The sequence below is a fragment of the Gorilla gorilla genome, chromosome 2 (genome assembly GCF_029281585.2).
Source record: "Gorilla gorilla gorilla isolate KB3781 chromosome 2, NHGRI_mGorGor1-v2.1_pri, whole genome shotgun sequence".
Taxonomy (NCBI): domain Eukaryota; kingdom Metazoa; phylum Chordata; class Mammalia; order Primates; family Hominidae; genus Gorilla; species Gorilla gorilla.
Genome location: NC_086017.1, coordinates 199752751 through 199778882, shown reverse-complemented (window position 1 = coordinate 199778882; position 26132 = coordinate 199752751). Strand labels below are relative to the sequence as shown.

General features: G+C 39.3%; 1 protein-coding gene and 1 non-coding gene across 15 annotated transcripts in view; both read right to left on the bottom strand.

Moving 5' to 3' along the window:
* The window catches only part of LPP (LIM domain containing preferred translocation partner in lipoma), a 741548-nt gene that overhangs the window by 199664 nt on the left and 515752 nt on the right, over nt 1–26132 (bottom strand). The window lies entirely within an intron of this gene.
* On the bottom strand, nt 1385–1470 carry MIR28 (microRNA mir-28). The gene has a single exon (NR_106224.1). It is a non-coding gene; the product is annotated as a microRNA mir-28 (primary transcript).

Sequence of the window (26132 nt, the reverse complement as noted above, 5' to 3'; positions counted from 1 at the left end):
TAGGATTTATGCCCCAAGCCTGCTGCATACTAGTCACATGACCTAGCTATGTCACATAATCTCTCTGCATCTCGCCTGCTTCTTCTAGACTAGGTCAATTCCATCTGTACTTTACAAGGTAGGTATGAAGATGATGACCTTTGGGAGCATTATGCACATCTTCCAGAGTTTGTCACATGTAAATATTGGCAATATCTTGGGTTACCTTGTGATAAAGTCAGGGAAACAGATACAGTGATTTCACAGGTCAGAGAAGGATATTCAACTTAAAAATCCCATTCTGGATTTTCTAAGGTCACTTGTTGAGCCAAAAAAAAAAAAAAAAAAAAAAAATGAGCTCAGAATTCCTGATATACCATCATGTGTCAATGGGACAAAAATTACTAATATTTATCTCACTAGTTTCTGATACAACAGGAAACCTCTAACAAACAGGTAGCATAATAAGCTATATGGATTTGGGCAAGTCACTTCACTTCTGTGGGTCTCAACTGTACCCACTCCTCCGCTCACTTGTGATTCAACAAATATAGTAAAGGGTACTAATTCCTACCATATGGACCTCAGAGAGACTATTAGGAACTGTGAAGTGAGATAATGAACTGTGAAAATTCTCCGAAAACAATGAAATGTCAAACAAACCTGGAGGACATTATGTTGAGTGAAATAAGCCAGGCACAGAAAGATAAATATTGCATGATCTCACTCAAGTGTGGAATCTAAAAAAGTTGATCTCATGGAAGTAGAGAGTAGAATAGTGGTTAACACCTCCTCTAAGCCACTGTGAGAAGGACTCCATCACTTGCAAATACAATTGATTACACAAAGCACAAGCAAATCAACTTTTCCTGCCAAGAAGATTTGTTGCCCTTGGTGAAATAATAGCATTCTGGCCAGAAAGGAAATTTCATCATTTTCCTATGACTTTGGTTCTGACTTTTGCAACATGCATGCCTGGGCTTCAGAGTCCAGAACCCAGTTCTGGCCCTGTTAGTTTACAGCCTAGAGCCAGTGATTTGATCACTGACTGAGCTGAGGATAGATTTGCTAACTACCATAGCTGGGTGCCAGGCCGACCCCAGGCTGAAATCCTCCCAACACTGAGGTTGCATAGACAGGCTCTCCAGCCAAGCAGGTAGCAGAAGTGTCCTGAATGTTTACCATGTATCAGGCACAGAGATAGAGGAGGAAATAGCATACACAGAGCTCCTGCTGTGTCAATCACATCTCATTCTTTTCTCGTTTAATCTTTCCCTGATGAGGTAGGCAGTATTAGCTCTGATTTTCAGAGCAGTTAACAGATGTGAACAAAGTTAAAATAATAGAGGCGGGATTGTAATCTAAGAGTAACACTGAAATTTAAGCTCTTTTTCAGATGAACAAAAGTGCCTGCCCTCCAGGAGCTCACAATCTAGTGGGAAAGTCAGAAAGGTAACTCAATAGACTGTGAGCTCCTTGAGGGCAAGGACCATTTTAAATTTTTTCTTGTATCTTCAGCATCAAGCATGTTGTCTACCATGCAAAAGGCACTTAATAAGTGCTTGCTGAATAGACAAGCCATATTTAGATGTTGCCCTTCATAAAATACAAACCTAATTATATTACTCATCTGACTTCACAAACCTCTTCCAGCTCCTCTTTGTCAAACTCCTGAGTACTACTTAGAAAGTTCTTGAAGGGCCTGCCTTCATAGTCTCATCTTCTGTGATTCCCTTCCACATCCTCTGTGTACCACACTTCCATCTTCCAACTATCTTGGCATATAGGTGGTGTTCAACAAATGTTCATTGAATGGACAAACAAAGCCAAGAAGGGATATATCTGCATAACATCAGAGGCATCAATATAATGCCCTATGAACACCAAGGGTAGATTTATCCAACTGAAGGCATCAGGAAGGTTTCACAGAAGACAGGACAATTGATTTGAGTCATTAACTCTAAAATCTCAAAGGCAAGATGACATTGCATAGGGAAAATTCAATCCTCTTTTGCTATTAATTAGGCAAATGACATCATAACAAAACATTTTTCTTTAAACCAGAATATGAGCTGTGCCAAATTCCATCATCTAAAGGATATGGGTTTAAGCCAAAAGCCCATCATATAGATTATTGTTTTTCTCCTCCCAAGTGCTTTGGAAAAACTAAGTCTCATTTGGCATGCAGTGCCTCTCAGCAAGGTCATGGTTCTTCTGCCGTGGTGCCTGGGGCAGTTAAGGTAAGAATTGTGTTTTCAAAAAAACACCTCAGACACTGTTAAGAATAAGACAACATGGTGAAACCCCGTCTCTACTAAAAATACAAAAAAATTAGCCAGGCATGGTGGTGGGCGCCTGTAGTCCCAGCTACTCGGGAGGCTGAGGCAGGAGAATGGCGTGAACCTGGGAGGTGGAGGTTGCAGTGAGCCGAGATCGTGCCACTGCACTCCAGCCTGGGCGACAGAGCGAGACTTCATCTCAAAAAAAAAAAAAAAAAAAAAGAGAGAATAAGACAGCTGGTTAGACAGGATGACATGGGAATATTCAGAGCTTTGGTCAAGAAATCAGACCAATGAGTCAGTAAGAAAGGGTCATTGAATTACTCCATTTTCACACTGCTATAAAAAACTTCCCTGAGAATGGGTAATTTCTAAAGATATTTAACTGACTCACAGTTCCGCATGGCAGGGGAGGCCTCAGGATACTTAAAATCATGGCAGAAGGGGAAGCAGGCACCTTCTTCACAAGGTGGCAGCAGAGAGAGAAGCGAGCAAGAGCAAGGAAAACTGCCTTAAAAATCTCAGATCTCATAAGAACTCCCTCACTATCAAGAGAACAGCATGGGGGAAGGGCCCCCACGATCCAATCACCTCCCTCCCTTGACACGTGGGGATCACAATTCAAGATGAGGTTTGGGTAGGGACAAAGCCAAACCATATCAGCTAGTAAGAAAGTGGGGCACACTCCCAAATTAGCACTTTCATCCTTGATCCCAGCATTACAACAGACTATGGTATACCAGGGTGGGGGAGAGAGGAAATCTGCCTCCATCTAGATCACAGGCATCACTGGGTTTGCTCATCTGCAAAATAAAGCAGCTGAAACTGAACTAGATGATCTCCATTACCTGGAAATTGGAAATGAGGGAGCATGGAGAAAAGAGATAAGCTATAACCACATATATTCATTTAAAGACTCATACACAAGCACAGCAAAGCTGTTGATATTGTGTCCTTTCAGACAGCCTGACATTGAAGCCCTCAGTCAGCACAAATATTTCACCTGAGCACACACATACCAGGTGCCTTAGCTTTTCTCTCAAGTTGAAGTCTTAAAGCCCCTGCCTAATATCTGTTTGAAGATTAGAAGTAGCTTTCACATCCTTGATATCAAGGTCCTCACTCCTTGTTTTTTGTGCTGCTTTTAAATAGCACACTGAGATAACAAATGCAGGAGAAGCAAGGCTTCAACTAGATGCACACTTGTTGAGTGCTTGTTTTATGTTGATTCTTCCCATACTCACCATCAGAGCTTTCCCATGGCCTCCCTCGGCTTCCCATCTATCTAAATCATAGATTCTTAGTCTTGGCTGCCCATCAGAATCACTTGGGAAGCTTAAAGCATAACAGTGACTCTACCCACAAGAACAATTAATTCAGTATCTCTAGGGGTGAGGCCTAGGAAGAACATGGTTAGAATATGCCACAGATAATTCTGATGGGCAACGTAAGACAAGAACTGCAAGTTAAACATAGGAAGTCACGCCCTGGGTTAACTTCTCTTTTTCACTCTCTGGAGTATCACTGGCGTATGGTCTAACCACCCAGTAACCATGCCCGTTAAATTTCTCCCCAGAAACAGCTAATAGGGTAAGAGTTGCAAGAGAAGCTGTGGGGACAAACTGAAGTGGGTTACCTTAGTTCAAAGGAGTATAGATCTTGCTGTGCCCTCTCTTTATTGCCATTGCCTTTGGTAAAGGCCTAAAACAGAATCAGCCACTGGAAGTGCCATGCACTTTGGTAGAATTCATTCTCAATATTTAATAATATTATTAATAATATCAATGGCTACATTTATTGAGTAACAGATTTTGTACAGAGCTCTGGGCTGAGTATTTCATATGAATTTTTAATATTTAAAAATCTGAAAATGTTCATAGGAAAGGTATTTATCCCATTATACAGAGGAGGAGATCTGGGATTAGAGAGGTGAGCAATGCATGACACCACTCTAGCTTTAAGACTGTCAAACTTCAAAGCCTGCCCTCATACACATTAGGCCAGGGAAGCGCCTTGACTACATCATTACATCATCACATCATCATGATGGAGGAAGAATGAGGATCTCAAAGAGTGGACATCCCCTTATAGGAAGGGGATAAATAATAAATAAGTCATAAATGGGTAATTTTTTTTTTTAAGAAAAGTAGTAGAGAAGCTTGTTCAAGGGAGCTAGGGAAGAATGTATACAACTCAGTATTTGTGGTAATGGGACACCACGTTAAGGCAAATGGATTGAATTTGGGAAGCTTCCTTCCTTGATTGAGAGGTGAATAATTTCCAAGGAAATGGCCCAGCTTGCTTAGCTGGGTTTATCCATTTGAGGGTGTTCCCTCAGGACTGCAAGTTTAGCAGTTAGCTTTCTGACCTCACATCAAGGGCTGCTGTGGATGGAAGGCATTCTTGGCATGCAGGTCCCGGACCCGTAATTGCCTAGTGGCCCCATTAAACAAATTAGATAAGGTATACAGACTCTTTGGCATGGGGCTCAAGGTCCCTCAGATTTTGGCACTAAATTTGTTTTCAATCTTATCTTCTACTTACGTGTACACCCTATTCCAGACCAGTTCATTTGCTCTTCTCTCAACTCAACCACAGAGACCATTTTCCGCACCGAGGCTGTGGGCCACACTATGCTCACGGCTATGAACACCAACAGCCAGCCATTCCCAAACATTCTCGGTAGGGTCAATTCTGCTAGTCTTCAGATCCTAGTCAGATATCTTGTTCATTAATTCACTGGGCCCCAAACAATGTCCTCCTTCTCTCACTCCCTCAGAGCACAGTGCCGTCATAGAGAGAACATACTTCAGAGCCCGCTGTCTTGCACCACTACAATTGATAGTATGACCTTGGGCAGGTTCCTTACTTTCTCTGTGCCTCAGCTTCCTCAATGCAAAATGGAAATAATCACAGTACCCACATTTCAAAGGGTTGTTTTAACAATGACAGGTTAAGAAAGCACATGGAACAGTGCTTGACATATAAGTATTTGGTAAATGAATAAATACGTAACTCTTCTGAGGCACCAATTACTGACTAGCCAGTAGTGTAGTTATATGCTTTTAGCGCATAATCAGGGATCTTAAAATATTTGTTTCATTATTTCTGCAAATTGAATACCAACAAAAGAGTCTTTGGCTAAGTTTGAGCACCATCATCATCCTATACCATGCATGAGAGATGACACAGTAACACAGGGAGAGAACTAGTAAAAAGAAAATTTTGTTGTTTTTTTTTTCAGTGTTGTATAATTTTGGTCTCAGATTGACAAGCCTCAGGGAATAAAATATGTATTTACATAAAAATTTCTGGTAATGGCATATTGAAAAGTAATTAAATGAAACAACAGATTCTATTTGCTGACGGCTCCGTTTACAACACTAACAGTGTATGGGACCACGTTTCGACATAAGACCTGGACAGCCCCTCTCCCAAGTGGTTTTTAGCTATAAGCTATCAGTGAAGGACCTGACTCACCTATGAGTTTTCAAGTACAGAAAGACCTTTGGAACATGGAAGAACTTAATAGGCATTAGGTCACTGGCATAACTCCATGGATAAGGTGAACATAGGTGTTTCATAATGTTAAAAGGTGTACTTTCTTCTTTTTCTCTGCCAGTTTTTTATCCCCAAAAATGTTCAAGAGAGAATTTAGCAACTGAGAACCTGGAGAAAGTTTTAGAAATTTTGTAGCTTAATGGTTCTCAGCCTGTTGTACATGGAACTTGATGTGTCTGTGATAAAACTGTCTAATGGAACTTGAGAGGTTGATTTCAAATTTTTAAAAGTCTAAAAATAGGCAAACATTTAACCGAGATTAGACTGTTTATTGACTGAATATCAACTCAGTGCAGTAAGAATGGTTATGTCATTTCTGATCAGCCAATGCGTATGTGTCTTGCAGTTTGACTGCAGAATCTTCAGCACAAAGAGTTCGAATATGAAAAATAACACAAAGTTCTCTTGTTCATGTAAAGATGCGGCCTGAGATTAAAATGACAACACTCCGGTTTCCCGACTTCAAGTCTAGTGTTTCCTCAACTATACCATAGCTTACTGGAGGGTCTTTGAAGGGATATTTTTGTGCCTATGTGTAAATTGTACGCATAATGTCTTTGAATCCATAGAATAAGGTTTCTTGACCCTCCCACTGTACACTTACAATGGCTTTGTTACAGTAGGCCGTAAATGTGTAGACAATTAGAAACATACAAACGCAAATGTATATCATGCTCCCCACCCCCCAACACAACTCTGATTTCCTGATGACACATTTTCATAAACTTATTTTTTAACAAATTACAAGGGGTCTTCCTTCATCTGGGGCCCTGTGCCTTTTTGTTAATTTAGGCAATAATCAGGGTATACAGTCAAATAAATACCCAAGTGAACAAGGCAAATGGACACAGCAACTCCTACAGACTATTTCCCTAAGAAACCAGGCAAAAGGCAGGCTTTTGACTAAATATAGAACTAGCAGTCAAAATGTGCAAATAGAAACTTCCAGTTATGGACTGGTGGGAAACCCCAATAGGCCATCTCAGCAAACCATGTACAGGAGGTGAAATCAGTACTTCCTTAAAAGATAATTCCAGTAAAAGAAGCACATAGCGTTCTCCAATGCGTCTCCTAAGTCATTTATGAGAAAGAAAAGGGGAAAAAATGAGTCCTGCTACCACTGAGACGCCCAGGTCCATGGCCCACAGTCTGACTCACGGTCAGAGAACTAAACTTGAGAATGTGTATAGACATCCCTTTACCTCATTATGCTTGGTCTAAGTGAATTTAAAAATAGGCCTTGGAGAGTTCCTGGACTACTCACAGCCATTGCCACAGAGTCGGTAACATAACATGTGACTTAAGATCACCTTTGTACAGTTTTGCACTGACTCATTCCTACCCATATGGACTTCAGATGAAAAACTAATGCTAGCTTTCCCTCATGCTTTAATTTAGGATCCTATGCTACTGTATACCTTATTCTTCTTTGTGGTCATCCTGTTTTAAAATATAGGAAAAAAGAGAAGTGCTTGAGAACAGAAAGTGATGGCTGCCCCACCTCTATTTTGCTGCCAAGTATGATATACACATCCCTAGTTTCCTGTGTGCATTAGGGCCTGAAGAGTTGCCCTTCTCTGTCTCATACATATGTGCCAAATCTGTCTCCAGTGATGGAGAGAAACTACATGTGGTGCCTGGCTTCCGTTTCAGTAAAAAATATATTTATTTGGATTTCAAGATGATTATTGACATCCTTGGACATTCAGTACAACTTAGTAATTTGAATGGGTGTTTACTCCGCTTGCCAACATGAGCTACAATTAGGGTGAATATCAACTTTTTACAAAAACAAACTGGCCTAGTTCTACTCCTGAAATGCCTGCTCTCCAGCTTCCCTCAAACCCCATTCACTTGCCAAGGTAACCATAACAAATGCTGGTGCCTGTTGCTTGGCCTTAGCCTGACCAAGACACAGCCCTGATAGGCACCTGGGATAGTCAGGGCAGGGACAGCCTATAAAAGGAATTCAGACTGGAAAAGTACAAGGTGAGAGCTGCACGGTGTGGATGTGTGTGCACTGACACATATGCTAATAAACGCAAGAGATGGAAAAGAAAGGCTCTTCCTCCTAAAAATCACACAATCTGTGTTACCATTGGATTGAAAAGTCAGTAATTTCTTGCATATGCATCATGAATTTAAAATTGGAAACAATTTTTCTTTGTGTGACATTTCTTGCTTTGCTATTAATATAGCAAATTCCCAGAAGACAAAAAGGAGAGAATAAGGAAATAGAAAAACCTGAATTCAAATCTTGCCATGGCCAAAAACTAGCTATGCAAACCTGAGCAGGTCTCAAGGCCTCAGTTTTGCCATCTGCAAAAAAACGAGGATACAGTATGAATACGGTATTCACTTCACGGGATTATGGTGAAGATCAAATAAGACAATATTGTCATTCATCCTTCTAACAAACATGAATTAGGTTCTTCCTCCTTGAAAGGTGCTGTTCAAGGTGCTGGGGATACAGTAGTGAACATAACAAACTCCCTGTACTCACAGAATTTGGATTTGTCAGTGTTGGGGCTGCGGTATGTGTGAGAGACAAACAATATGCACACACATTAAAAACATACATACTACACATCATGCAAACAATATCAGGATAGTGGTGAAAATAGATGTGAAAGAATTTTGTATATAGAAAAATGGCGTAAAAGTCAAAAGTATTATTTAACATTATTACACAAGGGTCCCAGACATAAACTTTCTGCAATTACACGATTTCCTTCCTCCCTCCTTTTCCTTCTCCTTCCTTTTTTCCTCCCATAAGTATTAGTTAAGAGCATACTTTGAGAAGTGCATCATGGTGTAGTTTCTTAAGGGAATCTGATAAATTAGAAGCATATCCTGTCTGCAGGAAGCATACAGATGGCATAGAGTTAAGGCATTACAAATCTTTACCCTAGGTACAATGTGACAAAAGCTGCTTATCTTAGAGAAGGTAGATCAAATGCTATGAACATTTTGGAGGAAAAGGCTCTTCCTGAACCTTCTGGAGGTAACTCTGAGGGGACTGGAGGTGTTGAGCCACTGTCTCAGGCAGAGTGAGCAAAGAACTGTGCATCCTAACAAAGACTTCTGGTACTGGGTAGCTCTTGGTGTACAAAAGGGAAATGCAGCCGGGTGCGGTGGCTCACGCCTGTAATCCCAACACTCTGGGAGGCCAAGGCGGGTGGATCACGAGGTCAAGAGATCGAGACCATCCTGGCTAACATGGTGAATCCCATCTCTACTAAAAATACAAAAGTAGCTGGGTGTGGTGGTGCGCACCTGTAGTCCCAGCTACTCGAGAGGCTGAGGCAGGAGAATCACTTGAACCCAGGAGGTGGTGATTGCAGTGAGCAGAGATCATGCCACTGCACTCCAGCCTGGTGACAGGGCGAGACTCTGTCTCACAAAAAAAAAAAAAAAAAAAAAGGAAATGCACCTGGGAAGATAGAGCTGGGGGTCTGTCAGCTGGAGCTGCATTCTCACTTATGCTCCCAGCTCCGTTTACTCTGTACCAGAAAGTCTTCGTGAATGCAAGGATACTCAGTGCTCCAGCCCTGAGTATGAAACATAAAACTTGCATTTCATAATGAGACTTTCCCAGATTTCAAAGTTTGAGGTGACATTTACAGAAGCTCCTTTTTGCTAACAACAGCACAATGATCCTTTCAAAGATAATTTCTAAGTAAAGGATAAGTAAAGTCATCTTCCTCTGTTGGGTGTGCAGCTCCTGTTACTTACTTCCTAAAGATAGGCTTTTAAGAAAGCTGAGACCTTTCCTGTAAACTTAATAAAATTATTATTTTCTCTTTTTGCTGTCTGAATGCATCACTGTTATTTTCTGCTGCTGATTTGAGGGTAAGGTGGGGTAGTAAGAAAATGTTCTCCCACTATTGCAGGCATCTGAAATATGAAGTTAGAGAAGTAAGTTATGCTTTTTGGCTTTATTTCAAATACCCTTCTTATTATGAAGAGTGTGAACTGGAAATAAAGATGTCTTCTTTCATATGAAAGATTGTGAGCATTCTTGCTTGATAGTCCAAATAAATGGATGAAAGCTGCCAACAGTATGTGGCTTCAAATCAGCTTGTTCTTAAAGTCACAGAGAACTGAGACAATCTGAAGCGATCCAATTTAGAAACACTCCTCTAATTGTTACAGTTTCAGAACAAAATCCCAGCAGAGGGTAAGTAAGAGCATATGAAGTCATAGTCCATATTTCCAGTCTTCGTGAAGGTTGGAAAGAAAAGAAAAAGATGAAGAAAGAGAAGGGAGAAGAAAAGAAGGGGGAGTAGCAGTTCTGGGTTTATAAAATAGCAATTTTTCAAAATAAAACAACATTTTTTCCTCTGATGAGTGCTCCTTTGGGCCACTAGTGAATGTTTGTTGACTCCTATTCACCAATGATTCTAACGACAATTTTGCTGTTTCTTCCTCATACCAGAGGAGATTAAAACCAATGAACTTTAGAAGGTAGTGGGAAAGACTGTGAAAGGCAGCACAGTGACAGCAGAGATGGCCGCTGACAGCCTGGGGGGATAGGAGGAAAAAATTACTGAGTTTCAGCAGAGCATAACAATAGATGGTCATGGTGATGACCTTGAGTCATCAAAAGGTTTCAAATGCTTAGAACAGCCCCATAAGAAAAAAGAAAAATATGCCATGCATTTTAATAAGGTTTTTATCCAAAATCTTAAAAATTGTTTATTATTAATTTTGTCTCTGATGGAGGAAAAGTCAGATGTAAAGTACAAAGTGACTAACCAGAGCATCCATGTAATGCATTCCTGAGCACAGGCAAATTTACCAGTTCCTCATAGTGGTCAAATATTTTCAACAGCAACTAAACATGCGCGTGTGCGTGCACACACACACACACACACACACACACACACACACACAGAGTATTCAAAGTTTTGGCAAACTAAGACAGGATGACAAGAAAGACTAAAATGCTCATTTGCTTGGCTATGTTGTCCATAGGAGTGGCAAAAGGAATACCATAATTTTAATAATAAGTGAAAGGACAGAGTCATAAATCAAGTGGCTCCTATTATATTCTTGACAGTAAAACAAAAACAAATAAAAAAAAACCAAGTGAACTTTTCCATGAACGTTCACAATTTTCAACCACACCTGTGCTATTATCTGCATCTGTTCTAATCACTTCATGAGGAGGGCTCTCCAGTGATGTCCATTTTACAATTGTAGAATCCAAGGTGCCTATGCAGTTAGTAGTTGGTCCACAGTCACATGGCTTGTTGGGTGACTGGAGACCAGATCCACTGAGTTCCAAGTCCACATTCCTTCCTCTGCCCAGCACTGCTTCTTTCTTAGGCAGGGATCCCTCTCCCAATACCTCTGAAGATACCCCAGAGCACATGTTAACATTTCTATTATGGGTTGCCTATTAAATGCCAGCATCTTCCCATGTGTTCTCATTCAATCCACTCAACCAGTCTATAAAGCAGAGATTATTAACTGCCATTCTTCAAGTGAGGAGACAGTTCTTGGAAAGCTCAGGTTACCTACCTACATCTGCAGACTTATAATCTAACTTTACTCATTTGAGTCTGGCTTTCGTTTTGTGCATCTTTTCTATCTTCCCACCAGACTAGGATTTAACCTATTTAAATCTTATTTTTCCCTATAAGGGCAAGATCTAGGTCTTATTCATCTACATATCCCTCATCACATCCAACACAGCGCATGGGCCATTGAGGGTGCCCAAAAAATGTTCACAGCTGAATACATGTATGAATGTATGTATTACTTATGTATGTATGTAAGTATGCTGTATTCATTTAATGGAAAAAATATAAAGTTTGGAATCAGAAAGACTAGGATTTACTCTCCTTCCTGCCATTTGTGAACTGCGTGTCTTTAGGCAATTCCTAAAAACCTTCACAGATTTTCTGCTCACTAGTAAGGCAGAAATATACAACATATGCTGGTATCAGGAAATAGTCAATATTTGCCTGGCTAGGTTACAATAGAATTGATTGCTCCATATTCTTTCTGGTGACCCATTCAGAAGTGTTTTAGGAATAGTTTAACAAAATGCTTAACCTATAGAAATAAATCTGAGCTGTATAAAGCTACATTAAATGTAATGTCCCCCAACAGAAGAAGACTTTGGTTTGTTATGCTAACATTTGAGCATCCTCATCTGCTCATTCATTCAGAATTGAGGAAAGCGTGTTGTAGAGAGCAGCATGATGGAAACTGAGTCTTCAAAGAGGGGCTTTGCTGGCATTGGAACAGAAACTATAAAGCAATGTGTTAAGAGTTATAAGGAAAGTATGAATTGCTGCTTCTGGGAAATTTCCAAGATAGGTACTCATCTTCCAGTTGGCTGGGTGAATAAAGAAAAGCTACAGAATGTAGCTGAAGATTTGGCCGTTTCCACATAAGTCAGAAGGAAGACCATTCTGGGACCATGTTTGGGCTATTCCAGGGCTACAGTTTGATTTCAAGTATCAGCGTCCTCTGTCATTTCCAAACTGACAAGCTACTGTCTTTGAGTAAACAATCCCAGGCAACCACCCAGACCTAGGGTGGGTGGGAGAAACAGCACTGATGTAAACACCTTAAACACATCCATCATTTAGATGACAATGGACAGTCCGGGCTCCTGTTGTACTTCCATAACATTTGTTAGGCTGAATTGTGATTTGGTAAGATAGATCCTAAATTTCAAAACTCCTCTTAATGTAAATTCAAACTTAATTTCACTGGCATGCAAATGACAGAGCAGCTCATGGAATGCTTCCCTCCCCCTCTCCCATTTCCCAGCAGAAGTTCTGTTATATCATCTCTAGGAGAGCCACAGGAAGATTTAATAACAGCTTTTAAAGAAGCCCATTTCATGTAATTCAACTTGATTCAACAAGTATTTCTCTATCAGTTTCAATCTTATTCAACTTCCATATACAGTAGAGTAAGAGGGCATCTCTCCTGAAGAGATACCAGAAACTGAGGAGCAGATTTATGAATTTCACAAAGCCACAAATAAATCAAATATTAAATAAAAGACCCTTAATGATTTTGAGGATGGGGATAACAAGTCATATTCACTTAGTAACTATTATGTAGAAAACGAAAGGTGAAGAAAATGTTAGATTCGAAAAGTAACATAATTGTATTAGCTATCTATAAAACAATAAAGACTTGGCAGAGTAAAACAACATACATTTATTATCCCACAGTTTCTGTGGGTCACAAGTGCAGGTATAGTTTAGATGGGTCCTCTGCCTCAGGGTCTCATTGTCTACAAGCAAAGTTAGGCTGGGGTGGCAGCTTGAAAGGATCTGCTTTCAAGTTTGCATGATTGTCGTCAACAGTCGGTTCCTTGCAGGCTGCTAAACTGATGGCTTCAGTTTCTTGTCAGCTACTAGGTGCCCTCATTCTTTACCACATGGACCTCTCCAGGTGGCAGCTGATAACATGGCAGCGTGTTTCTTTAAAGCCTACAAGGGTGAAAGTCCCCTCATAGAGCAAATGTTACAGTCTTATATAACACAATCACACACAAGTCATCAAAGACTACATGTAACCTTTGCTGTTTCTACTGGCTAGAAGTCATAGGTCCCTCCCACACTCATTGGGAGGCAATTACACAAAGGCATGAATACCACCATGTGGGAATAATTGAGGGCACCTTAGAGTCTGTCTAATGTCATTTTGTTCCCTCCGTATAAGGATCTATACGGCCACATTGGTCTTTAATGCAGGAGAGGGGCCTCCATTTTCTGAACAAGAAAGACCTTTAGATGTTGATGGAGATTTTACCCTTTATCCTGGCACAATTTGTTTAAAACATAATGCAGAATTTTACCTTTTTCAAGTACAAAGACATATAATAAAGAATGAAGAAAACTGTTGTTTGTTTTAATCCTTTCAAATATAATTTTTGCGCAGGGTTAGAAAATACACGGTTTTTGGATATGCATTAATCCCATTCTGGAGTTCAAATGTGTTCTCAACTTCAGTGCTAATGACCTGTCTTCTACCTATCTAAATTACCTAAGATGTGGCGACACGGAGTAGACTATTGAAAACATTTAATTGACAGCTTGTACCCGCTGGCTGCCCTTTATTTACATCTATGTAGCTTCACCTGAATACAATGTAGCTGTTTCAGTATTTTAGTGTATCTCCCCACTATGTGCAAGGCAGGATTTTATCTAGATTATTCCATGAATACATAAATCTAATCTTCAAGAATTCGATTCCACCAGCATACGGTGGTGACTGCTACCTATTTTTTTTTTAAAACGTTTTCACTTTTCTAATATTTTTCCCTTAAAAATACTATCTTTTTATCTATTACAGCCCAAAGCCAATTCTCATTTAGAGACTAGTAATCTTTCATTTCCAGTATAGTAATCTTTCATCCCTAGGATTCTTTCTCTCAAATCAAAAAGAGGATTCCAATCACCAAAACTTAAAACAGAATTCCAGTGTAAGAGAGAGGATTGCAGCAGTCGGGGCAGTACAAGAAAGCACTAAAAATTAGGAACTCTGAATACATGATTCCTGGGTGCTTTCTATAACAAAGTCAGGCTTCAACATTTCTGAGGAAAAACAACATACCTTTTCTGATACATATTAAAATGGTTAATATATGCCTATGTAATGCAAATGAGCAATCAGAGCTCACTAAGAACTTTAGAATTATTAAATGTTGGAGTTGAAATAGAACTTTTTATTCATCCAGTTCAATCCCTGTAATTCCAGAGGGACATTAGGGGCCTGAACGGTTACATGACTTGTCTAAGGCTATAAAGCCACTCGACAGTAGAAATAGAACTAGAACAATGATATACTGGCTTCTAAGCTTAGCACAGATTACTACCAACACCCCTTGATGTGTTGTCCTTCATATACAAACATAAATCATCCAGAAGGCATATACTTGAAGCTATTTCTCTAATTTGCTAGGAGCTATTCACAGTCTTAGCCCCACCATTCTTTATTTACTTCTTTGCTTTGTGTGTATGCGTGGTTTTTTTGTTTGGTCTACTTGTTGAGCAGTTAAGGAAGCCAACTAATGAAAAATGAAGATCCAGGCTAGCTGTCCAGATTTTGCCATACCTCAGGGCTTGCCGCAACCCACTTCACTCTCTCTGTGAGACCTTCCCAGTATACCCTAGCCCACACTGGCTTGACACACTGCTTCATCTCTACAAATGACTCTAATCAGTACCACAAGTCTGAACGGCTGTTATGTAATCGTTCAATTCCTCCATCTTTTCATTTACCTTCCATCAGGGCTGGTCCTCTTCTTTTGTATTATACTCATAACTAAGGCTAATGCTGTGTGGAGAAATTTCTTCAAAAAATTTCTGAATTACTCCTATGCCCTCATAATCACAATTATTCCAAACAGCGCAGGATAAGAATGGCACCTAAAAAGTAATACTGCCAAGGACTTATGCAATACAATAGTAATATTCATTCACACACTTCTAGTTGCTAAAGCAGCATGCATGTCCTGTGATAATAAACTTTGAAGTAATAAATATGTCACAGCCTCGGAAGGTTCCAACACTTGATCTTCTGGATGGTCTTTCTATGAGGTGGAAAAAGCATAGACTTTGAAGTCAGAGATGCCTAGGTTCAAAGTTTAGCTTTGCCACCTACTCTCGTACAAGGTATTTAATATCTCTGGGCTTCAGATTCCACATTGCAAAATGAGATGGTAAACCTTAACTAGCAGGGTTATTATGAAGATTAAATGAGAAAATGTAAAGAAGAAACCCAGCCCAATGTTTGTTGAAAAGTAGGTACTTATATAATAGTTTTCCTTTGTTACCTTTACTAAAAGCATGAGATTGTGTGAATTCAGCCAGAGTTTGGGTGCAGCAGTGTTAACAAAACCAATTGAGGTTCCCAAATTGAACATTTCCTTATGTAAGTTACATTGTGGTATGCCAAAACATTTAAAGGCGTGACTCTACCCAAGGCAGATTGGAGAAGGAAGGAAAGCTAAGACATTCCTGGGATGAATAAAAAGAGAAGAGAGAAAGAAGAGGAATTAGGCATAAAATGGTAAAAAATTTACTTTTCGTGTTTACAAAAACGAAGTTGGGAAACATTGAGTTGAAGAGCAGGAGAAGGAAAAATTATTAGGGAAGTCAAAGGTAGAAGCTTTTGAGATATAAAGCTTCCATCTATGTTCTTTTTTAAATTGTGGCAACCCTAGTATCCCAGAGCGTACTGTGTGAAAACTTAACCAAGTATAACTAGTTCAGAATGTGGCCACTCAATAGGCAGAAGGGCTTTTAGGCAAATTCAGCAAAAAGCCAAGGGCTCAGCAGTATATTCCAGAAAGGTATTGTGTTTGTTATGACATGCCCAACAACAGTAAGTGCTTATAATGGGTTTGGAATGTTCTTCCCTACACTACAAAGGAGTAAGATGCAAATGACCCGGGGGTATATTTCATCAGTCATCTCCTAGAGAGACAGAATCTTATGCAATCTTCTTTGAAAAAAAAAAACAAAAAAGAAAAAAATTACAGAGAGAAAGAAAGGGACTCTACCCTTCCTTAAGAGACTGAGTATTGGTACTGCTCATATTCCAATTTTTCTCTTTTCAGTTACTCCAATAAGTCCCGCCTCTCCTTCCTCCAGTTTGGCTGGACAAGCTAAGTTTTCACATCATGCACTCAAAATGGGGAAGGAGAAACTTGTCCATTTTCTCTATGCCTGGAGGAGCAGGAAGAGCCACAGTATCCAGAATCATAGCTTCAGGGAGAGGAAGAATGGTCATGATCTACTGGCTAAATGAACTCTTAGCTGATACCTGAATCCTGAAAATGCCCTCTACCCATGATGTTTCAAAAGTCTCAGAGAGACCAAAGCATGAGCCTAATTACTATTGATGTTGGTACTAATTAAAATGGGGAAGTATTGAGAAAGTGCTACATTGATTAATTATAGAGGCTGTACACTGTCAAAGAGTTTTATAAATATTTAATAATTTATCTTAATATTGATGTGGATGAATACCACCTTCATTTTGCTTTGATATGACTCTACAGTGGTTTGTTGTCGTTGTTGTTTATTTGTTTCCACATATAGGGCCCTATGTCACTCATGAGATGATGTAAATTGACCAAGCTCACAGGGCCCTCAGAGTTAAAAACAAACAAACAAACAAACAAAAAAACGGTACTTCTCTATTATGAATCTGCCCAGCTCACATTTAACTTCTCGTGACTGGAAATAAGCTTTCTTTTACTTGAACTTCCACAGGTTGTTTAATTTGTACTCCTTCAAAGCATATAACCAGTGATAAGAAAGTTATTTATATGTCTTTTTCTCTACTGGAACAGACAGACCATGTTGCACACACATTAATGGCCCAAATGGGACTTAATATAGCTTGGGGATTCTCAGTACATGAGTGCTGAATGGAAACAGAAAAAAAAAAAAAAAACAATAAAAGAAAACAATTTTTTCCTTGGAAATGGAAGTCAAAAACTAAATTATAGATAGTAAAATATAAAGTGATTCATATATTATATTGACTCAATTCCTCCAGTTCCTCTCCTCCCAGGGTTGAGACCTTTAAAAGAGAAAACATGTTATTGTCTTGGCAGCAGCTCCAGGAGCAACTCTAAAAGGTGTTGTCAAAGCAGTGGAGAGAAGGGAACGAGCTTATGGAAAGAACAAGCGATTGGAGAACAGTGAAAGGCACCAATCTTCAAAGGTATAGGAAGAGGAAGGGCACAGACAGCTTATTCTGCTCCTGCCTGCAGGGCAGCCTCTGCCCAGGGTTAAGAAGCAAGCTGGTAGCAGCAAATAGAAACAAAAACGGAGCAGGTAAAATCACCCTCTATCCCCACCACCCCCTCCGTCAACGTACACACACTGAAAGTGAAGAAGGGGTAAAGATAAATAGCATTTTTACTCCAGTCCTTTAACCCTTCCTAACTCCATCCAACAACAACAACAAATTAATAAGAAAAAGTTGCATAAACAAAACCAAGCAAAACATGAGCCAACAAGATAATGTACCAAACAGGGTAAGCTCTGGAAAATGAATGGGGGTATGGGTGCACTTTCACTTTCTTTCATGAACTTCTGCACTGGATGATTTAAAAAAAAAAAAGAGTCTTATAACAAACATTTGAAGACAAAAAGCTCACCATAGATAGCATTTGGGAAACAAACTGCCTTAGTATCAAGAAAGATTATAAACGTGAGTTTTGTCTTCCAGGAATGCAAATAGCTTCCTCATTTCTACCCCTCCCAGTTCTTGCTTAAATTCTTACGCAGTCAGTTCAGACTTGTTCAGTTTGATACCTAAAGTGTGAGCAAGAAAGCATTCAAAATGCAAACACAAAAATTAATGGAAAATTTTCAAGCACTTCTATTTAAACAATGATTGCTATATGTCTTTTTGCCCTTCAGTGGCAGCTTTACTAGCAACCAATGAAGAATACTTATTTTCTTTATAATTAGATGCTCCACAAATGCAGTAAATGACACAAAAAGAGCATGTTTAGAGCTCTCATTTCTGGCTGACTAATTAGTCAATATTATATTCAAATGCAACTTCTGGTATTACACCCATTCCGGGCCTAGAGTCTCCTGCACCTCCACTGAGGGTGGGGGCCTAGTATAGTAATTTGTCTGAAACAGACTCATAGTTTTCAGGAGAGAATGGGTAAACTGCTCTACTGTTACATCTCAAAATGCAAATAAGGAAGAGCACATAATTAACTAGAAACTTAAAAAAAAATAACATAGGCAACTGTCCCTTGATTATCAGAATTCATGACTTTCTGGGCAAAGGGGGCCATGGAGCAGACTCTTAACATTAACGAAAGCTTGTCTCCTTTTATCATGTCAAGATGTAATCTTCCTATTGATGTAGTAAGGGAAAGGGGGAGGGGAAGGCATTAATAAATGAGATTTGTGATTTGCATAGAAAAAAATGGCTGATTGGTTTCAATTTAAATAAATATTGACGTTTGATAGACTGAAGTAAATGCTGACAACTCTGCCAACACAACTAGATGTTAAATTTTTATAGCCTTTAACTTGATTGCAAAGGGACTCCTGTGAAACTTTTAAAAGACAAGGGATAATATGCCAAAATAATTTATTCCTTACACATTTATTAATTGAAAGAGGCAATGCTAGGTCCTATGGGGATAGGACATAGGAATTCAAATTGTTATTCTTTTCAAAGTTTTAGTATCTATGGTCGTTATAATAACTATAATCCAAGGTAGATATTAAATGCCATAAAAGAGGCAGAGCCATTTTCAGCTGCGTAGTACTTGATCTAAGACTTTTAAAATTGGAAAGATTTTAGAAGGTAGAGAGAACAATCTGGCAAGACTTAAACTGCATAAACAAATATGTGGAGAAAGGACAACTTATGTAGAAAATGCGGGGGAAACTGAAATTGCCCTATTGGGTTAGAAACCTATAACTGCCCAGAAGTAGCAACGGAGCTGAAGTCAGAAAGACAATGGAAGAAAATGATGGAAGTCTTAGGATGGCAACGAGGACACATTAATCATGGTAGCGCTCCAAATATAAAGCCTGTGGTCATAAGATGTGACCATTTGGAATCCCTTGACTTGAGTTTGTTCCCATCATCCTTCCAACCTTTCAGTTTGGAGGCAAAGGAGGTTGTATCCAAAAATAAGTATAATCTTCAAATGTGCCTGTGGTCAAAGCCTTAGCACCAACCACATGAGTTTAATCCAACGGCAAAATTATACAGTGGAAGAGGAAGTAACGTGCGTGCCAACGTGGAGGTGAGTTTAGTTCAACATGAGGTCCCAGTCTCAAAAATGCTCTCATCTGAAAAGAGTTCAAACCTCTGCTTCTGGCCTGAGATAGCCTTGAATAACAGTGGAGGAGACAAATAACAGAACTAAAAGGGTGGAAAAACTATTGGCTTGAGTGATTACAAACAAAAAAAAAAAAAAAAAAGAGAGAGACCTGGGTTCTTAGGCTGATTTTCTCAGTAAGTAATATTTGACATCTATGTGACCATTGGCAAAACCCTTCCTCACTCTTTCTCCCATCTGTAAACAAGGAATTTTGACTGGAAGATTCAGGGCATGTCTTCTAACTTTAATAGTGTGACTTTTTTTATTTTAATTAACTAATTAATTTATTTTTTTATTATTATACTTTACGTTCTAGGATACATACACACAACGTGCAGGTTTGTTACATACGTATACATGTGCCATGTTGGTGTGCTGCACCCATTAACTCGTCAGCTACATTAGGTATTTCTCCTAATGCTATCCCTCCCTCCTCTCCCCACCCCGCAACAGGCCCCGGTGTGTGAAGTTCCTCACCCTGTGTCCAAGTGTTCTCATTGTTCAATTCCCACCTATGAGTGAGAACATGTGGTGTTTGGTTTTCTGTCCTAGTGATAGTTTGCTCAGAATGATGGTTTCCAGCTTCATCCATGTCGCTACAAAGGACATGAACTCATCCTTTTTTATGGCTGCTTAGTATTCCACAGTGTATATTTGCCACATTTTCTTAATCCAGTCTATCATTGATGGACATTTGGGTTGGTTCCAAGTCTTTGCTATTGTGAAGAGTGCTGCAATAAACATACGTCTGCATGTGTCTTTATAGTAGCATGATTTATAATCCTTTGGGTATATACCCAGTAATGGGATGGCTGGGCCAAATGGTATTTCTAGTTCTAGATCCTTGAGGAATTGCCACACTGTCTTCCACATGGTTGAACTCCCACCAACAGTATAAAAGTGTTTCTATTTCTCCACATCCTCTCCATCACCTGCATCACCTGTTGTTTCCTGACTCTTATTTTTTATTTTTTTGAGATGGAGTCTTGCTCTGTCACCCAGGCTGGAGTGCAGTGGTGCGATCTCGGCTCACTGCAAGCTCCGCCTCCCTGGTTCATGCCATTCTCCTGCTTCAGCCTCCCGAGTAGCTGGGACTACAGGCGCCCGCCACCATGCCCGGCTAATTTTTTGTATTTTTAGTAGAGACTGGGTTTCACCATGTTAGTCAGGATGGTCTCGATCTCCTGACTTCGTGATCCGCCCGCCTCGGCCTCCCAAAGTGCTGGGATTACAGGTGTGAGCCATCATGCCTGGCCCTGACTTTTTAATGATCTAACTGGTGTGAGATGGTATCTCATTGTGGTTTTGATTTATGCGGCTTGCTCTGAGTAAATAAGACTCTTGATTACCAATCTCAGGGTGAACATGAAATTAAAAATGTCCTCTTCAGTGTCATGGTCCTCTTGTTTCTGTCCAGTCTCAAAGGGCTCCCCACTCACTTCCCTTCTCAATTTTCTGAAAATCATATGTTCACGTGCTCCTTCTTTAGTAGTCTATACACAAGTTTAAGATTTTGATGAGCCCGTGCTTGTCTTTGACAGGTCTCCAAAGATCTTACAAATAATGATCATTCAATAAATATTAGTGGAATGAAAAAATGATTAAAATGCCCATTTTCAAGTAATGCACAAGGTTATATTCACCAAAAAGGATTTCCAGGAAAATCGTGGAGACAGTATAAACAATACACTTGATCTTAGCCAAAAAGCTGAGAGGCGATAAAGAGTATGAACAATAAGCAGCAAGGAAGATCACATACTGCTGCTCCTGATATTTTTTACTTTGGAGTATTTCCTAGGAAATCTGCAGAAAAAGAATAAGTAATTGTCCCATGGAAAAACAGCAAATGACTCAGTGATCTTGCACGTCTGTGCCAGATTGTAATTCCTAGCTAAAGGCTTTATCCGCAGATTGATGCATCAGAGAAGCCTGAGGATCTAACTTTCAATCTTGCCTCTTCTGCTCAAATACCTATTAAGAAGGAAGATTACATCTCGGCTGTTATAATGCCACTGGAAATTATGGAATTAGAGTTTTTTGGCACTAAAAAATTACTTGTATGGAAGCAATTATACATACTGCACCTACAAATCTTCCAAACCTTTAATACCTGAAAAGTTACATAGCTTCCAGAGAGCGGTTTAGAACTTAGTTATGGTGTTTGATATAAACACCCCCCAACACCCACTTTGCATATCATATGGTGAGTGTAAACTAAATGATTTCCTATTGTACATTGTTCATGTCCAGGCATAAAATTATAAGAGCTTCAATCTTCAGAGTCAAGAAAAAAAGCTAACTTAACACATCATCTTTAAGAATAAATGAGGTTACAAATCTACATTTGGAAGAACAGAATCTAGTCCATATGTACCAGATACCATTTTTTTTTTCAAACTTAAACTCCGGATTCCAAAATGTATACTCTCTCTATATACTGAGGTAACAGCTTGTCAGAGAAATGTGGCAAGCAACAGCAGGACTAGCACAGCAGATGGGTAGTATTTTTATACTGGCTTTTAAGTGATAATATGAGTTTACATAGGGTCATCCTAAATATTGTTTAAGTGCATGGAATGACTCGAGTCACTGTCTAACCTTGAGTAGGCTGTTTTGCTTTCAGTTCTTGTCTTAATTTCCAACCATCAAGGCTTCATCAAGAGAAATCTATCTTTTATTTGGAAAAAGGAGCTGCACAAATTTCTCAGAACCTCTCTTTTCAGATTCACATGTTTTACATTGCCATTGAAAACAATACAGAAGAAAAAAAAACTATAACAACTTTCCTGTTAACACAGTGGACTAAATTGGTCTCACTCAACAGGTCACAAATGGTATCTGTCCCAGGAGGAAAAACAAAAACAAAAAAGATGAGCACACTAGATGGTGAGGTTGAGATACTAAGTTCTAATTTCAGCTCTTCTACTAACTGGCTCCATAGCATTTCTAAGCCACAGTTCCCACATCTGGAAGATGTGCTTACCAATAACTATGGTACAGACTTGCTGGGGTGGGAGCTGTCAAAAGGGAATCTCCGTAAAACTGCTACCAAAGATATTTTTTTTTTTTTGAGACAGAGTATTGCTCTGTCGCCCAGGCTGGAGTGCAGTGGTGTGATCTCAGCTCACTGCAAGCTCCACCTCTGGGGTTCACGCCATTCTCCTGCCTCAGCCTCCCGAGTAGCTGGGACTACAGGCGCCCACAACCATGCCCGGCTAATTTTTTGTATTTTTAGTGGAGACGAGGTTTCACCGTGTTAGCCAGGATGGTCTCTGTCTCCTGACCTGGTGATCTGCCCGCCTCAGCCTCCCAAAGTGCTGGGATTACAGGCATGAGCCATTGTGCCCAGCCAACTCCTACCAAAGATTTTAGGACCCACATCCTTCCACCTTGTGCCTGAGACTATTTCACTTGTTGATAAATTGAACTTCTAACTTCAGTTTCAAAAGATTCCGTGGATTTTAAATGAATCCTACGTAATCAGAGCAAAGTTTTTGTTCACAAATGAGAATGTACAACAACCTCAAAATCTTAAGAAAGTGATAACTTTTATCACTGTTTTACTGTGTGCAGAAAACAGTGATAAAAGATATAAAATACAAACACTATTATATATCCACTACATAGTGGCTTCCTCTAAGGTAAGGTTTCCCCAATGGGGATGGTAGGTGGAAGACAGTAAGGCAGAAATTTTAGGATTTCAGATGGTATTAGGTACTAATACCTTTGAAAATCTCCTCTTTCTCCCTGCAGCATAACACAACCAGAAATGTAAGCGTCCAGAGAGCAGGAATTTTTATGATTGTATTTACTCCTGACTTCCAGTGTGTGGACAAGTGATTGGCACTGAGTAAGCATTCAACAAGTATTTGATGAGTGACTGTTGAATAAATGATGGCTCCATGCAAGCATTTCTCTTTCCTTCTTTCCTGTTGAAAAATAATTGTTATAAAGAAATCCGTAGGGTATATTCTATTCCCCAAAGAAGGATATACTGTGTTTAAAATTAAGCATCTTACCTAAGTTTACATAGCCAGAGAATTACTGAGGCCAGATCCCATCCCAGACTTACAGTTTCTTATTCTTTCTACTAAGTTATACTGCTTTGATGAACCTTTTAAATCTAGAGTTATAGGTCTACTCCTGTGAACAAAGACAAGTCTGTGTGAATCTTTCTGGTCCTTCAACTTCCACACCGTTAAGGATGACATAATAAATATAATACTGTAGAGCGTCACTGGCTAGAATGAGATCAAGTCATAAGTTAGGAAATGGTGAAGACTGAATAGCTTCTGAGGTCACTTGACTACAAATAGAACCACACAATTTGCTTGTTAATTTGTAAAATACTAGAGAAATATAAATAGTTTATAACATTACAATTCTTAGTTTACAAGCTCCTTGAGTCAGGACACTTATGTTATTCATCTACTCATGAATGAATTGGCCAGTCCTTGATATTAGTATCTGGCAAAGTTAGTATTCTGAAATTGAATGACTGGATAAATGAATAATAATGGCAAAATGTCAAAGGGATAAATGTAAATGACTGCATTTCTGACTAAAACACTAATTGTAGAATTATAGGATGGATCAGATCCTGCCAGATAAAGCACAGGCTAAGATAAAATTATATACTAAATGCAAAATTTTCCTAAAATGCAAACTTTATAGTTCCTCACTCACTTTTTTAACAAAACTCATTGATGTTACAAAGGAAAGGACAAGTTAGTCTCAAGACATGTGCTTTTAAACCTGTATTTAGGAACAAAAGAGTATGTTAGCTGGCCGGGCGAGGTGGCTCATGCCTGTAATCCCAGCACTTTGGGAGGCTGAGGCAGGCAGATCACGAGGCCAGGAGTTTGAGACCAGCCTGGCCAGCATGGTGAAACCCCAATTCTACGAAAAAAAATACAAAAATTAGCCTGGTGTGGTGACAGGTGCCTGTAATCCCAGCTCCTCGGGAGGCTGAGGCAGGAGAATCGCTTAAAACTGGAAGGTGGAGGTTGCAGTGAGCCGAGATTGCACCACTTCACTCCAGCCTGGGCAACAAGAGCAAAACTCCATCTCAAAAAAAAAAAGAAGAAGAAGGAATATGTTTGCTATGTTTAGAGAGGAAATTACAATTTTCTAATAAAACAACTACTCAGACAAACACATAGAAACTATGTTAAACAAAGTGATTTATGGAAACTATTCTTTCCTTTTTCCTAATATTCCAGTTTTTAGATTTTGTGACAATTTTATATTTTCTGGAAATTAATGATATTTTGGGTATTACGGGGTATTGGATGCCTGTAGCCCATTCAACACAGAAAAGGGGCATATACTTTACAAAAATATTTACCAACATTTAATTTCATTATAATGATAAGTCTAACAGGGCATAATGGCAGCAAAATTTGAATTTGAGTGGAGCAACAGAAAAGATAAAACAATACACCATCCTCAGAAAACCCTTAATCACACTCCATTTTTGTGCACTAAAAATCTAGACAGTGGCTCTCCAAAGATGCGCTCACTGAAGAAATGGATCCCTCTAGAGGGCGTACTATACTGGGTGTGTGGGGAAGATGCTACCAAAGTGTAAAGGCTGGAGACCTGGCACACTCAGGTCCTGCCATATACAGGCCATCCCCACACAGGGAGGAACTCTCTTGCTTTCAATGCCAGTAGCACCAGTAGAAAAACAACTGACTACACTCTAAGTTACTCCCAGTTTCCCCTAATTTTAGTCCCTGGTAATATTTTTATACCTAGCTCATGAAAAATCACTATTTGATCGAAAAAAATCAGTAACACAGAATATAATACAGAAGATATGGACAACCTCAACATTATTTAAATATTTTTTGTTTCACATAATTAAAAGATTGTGGCAATGGGTCCATGTATCTCTTCTCTCTCTCTCTCACACACACACACACAGACACACACAGACACACACACACATACACATATATCCATCTTCCCCACCAATAGCTAAAGACAATACTCAGGAAAATGCTAAGGGTAAATATAATTTTTAAAAACAGTTTCTATCAGGCCATTGAGTAAATCAAAGTGTTAGAATACACAGGACTTGAACTTCACGGTTGTTTTATTAAAACCAGAAGTCTTTTGGTAGTCAAAGAAATAGGTGAACTTGAAACACCATGTGTAACTTTAGTTATTCAAACAAGGCTATGGGATATCTTCTAGGTTTTACACACTTAGCAGCATACCAAAATGAACCAGTAAGAAACACATCTTCACAGAGCTTTATCTCTAAGAGGGGTGCTAAGCCAAATGGATGAATAACATTCATATGAAGGAAAAGACTAAAACTTTCATTAAAGGTATACAATAAATGGTAATAGGATTTCAGAAAGAGGACACTTTTAGCTCAAGGATCTGAAAAAGCTTAGAGGTGAGTTGGCACTTAAAACCAAAACCTCATTGCAGCTCTGTCCAATTAT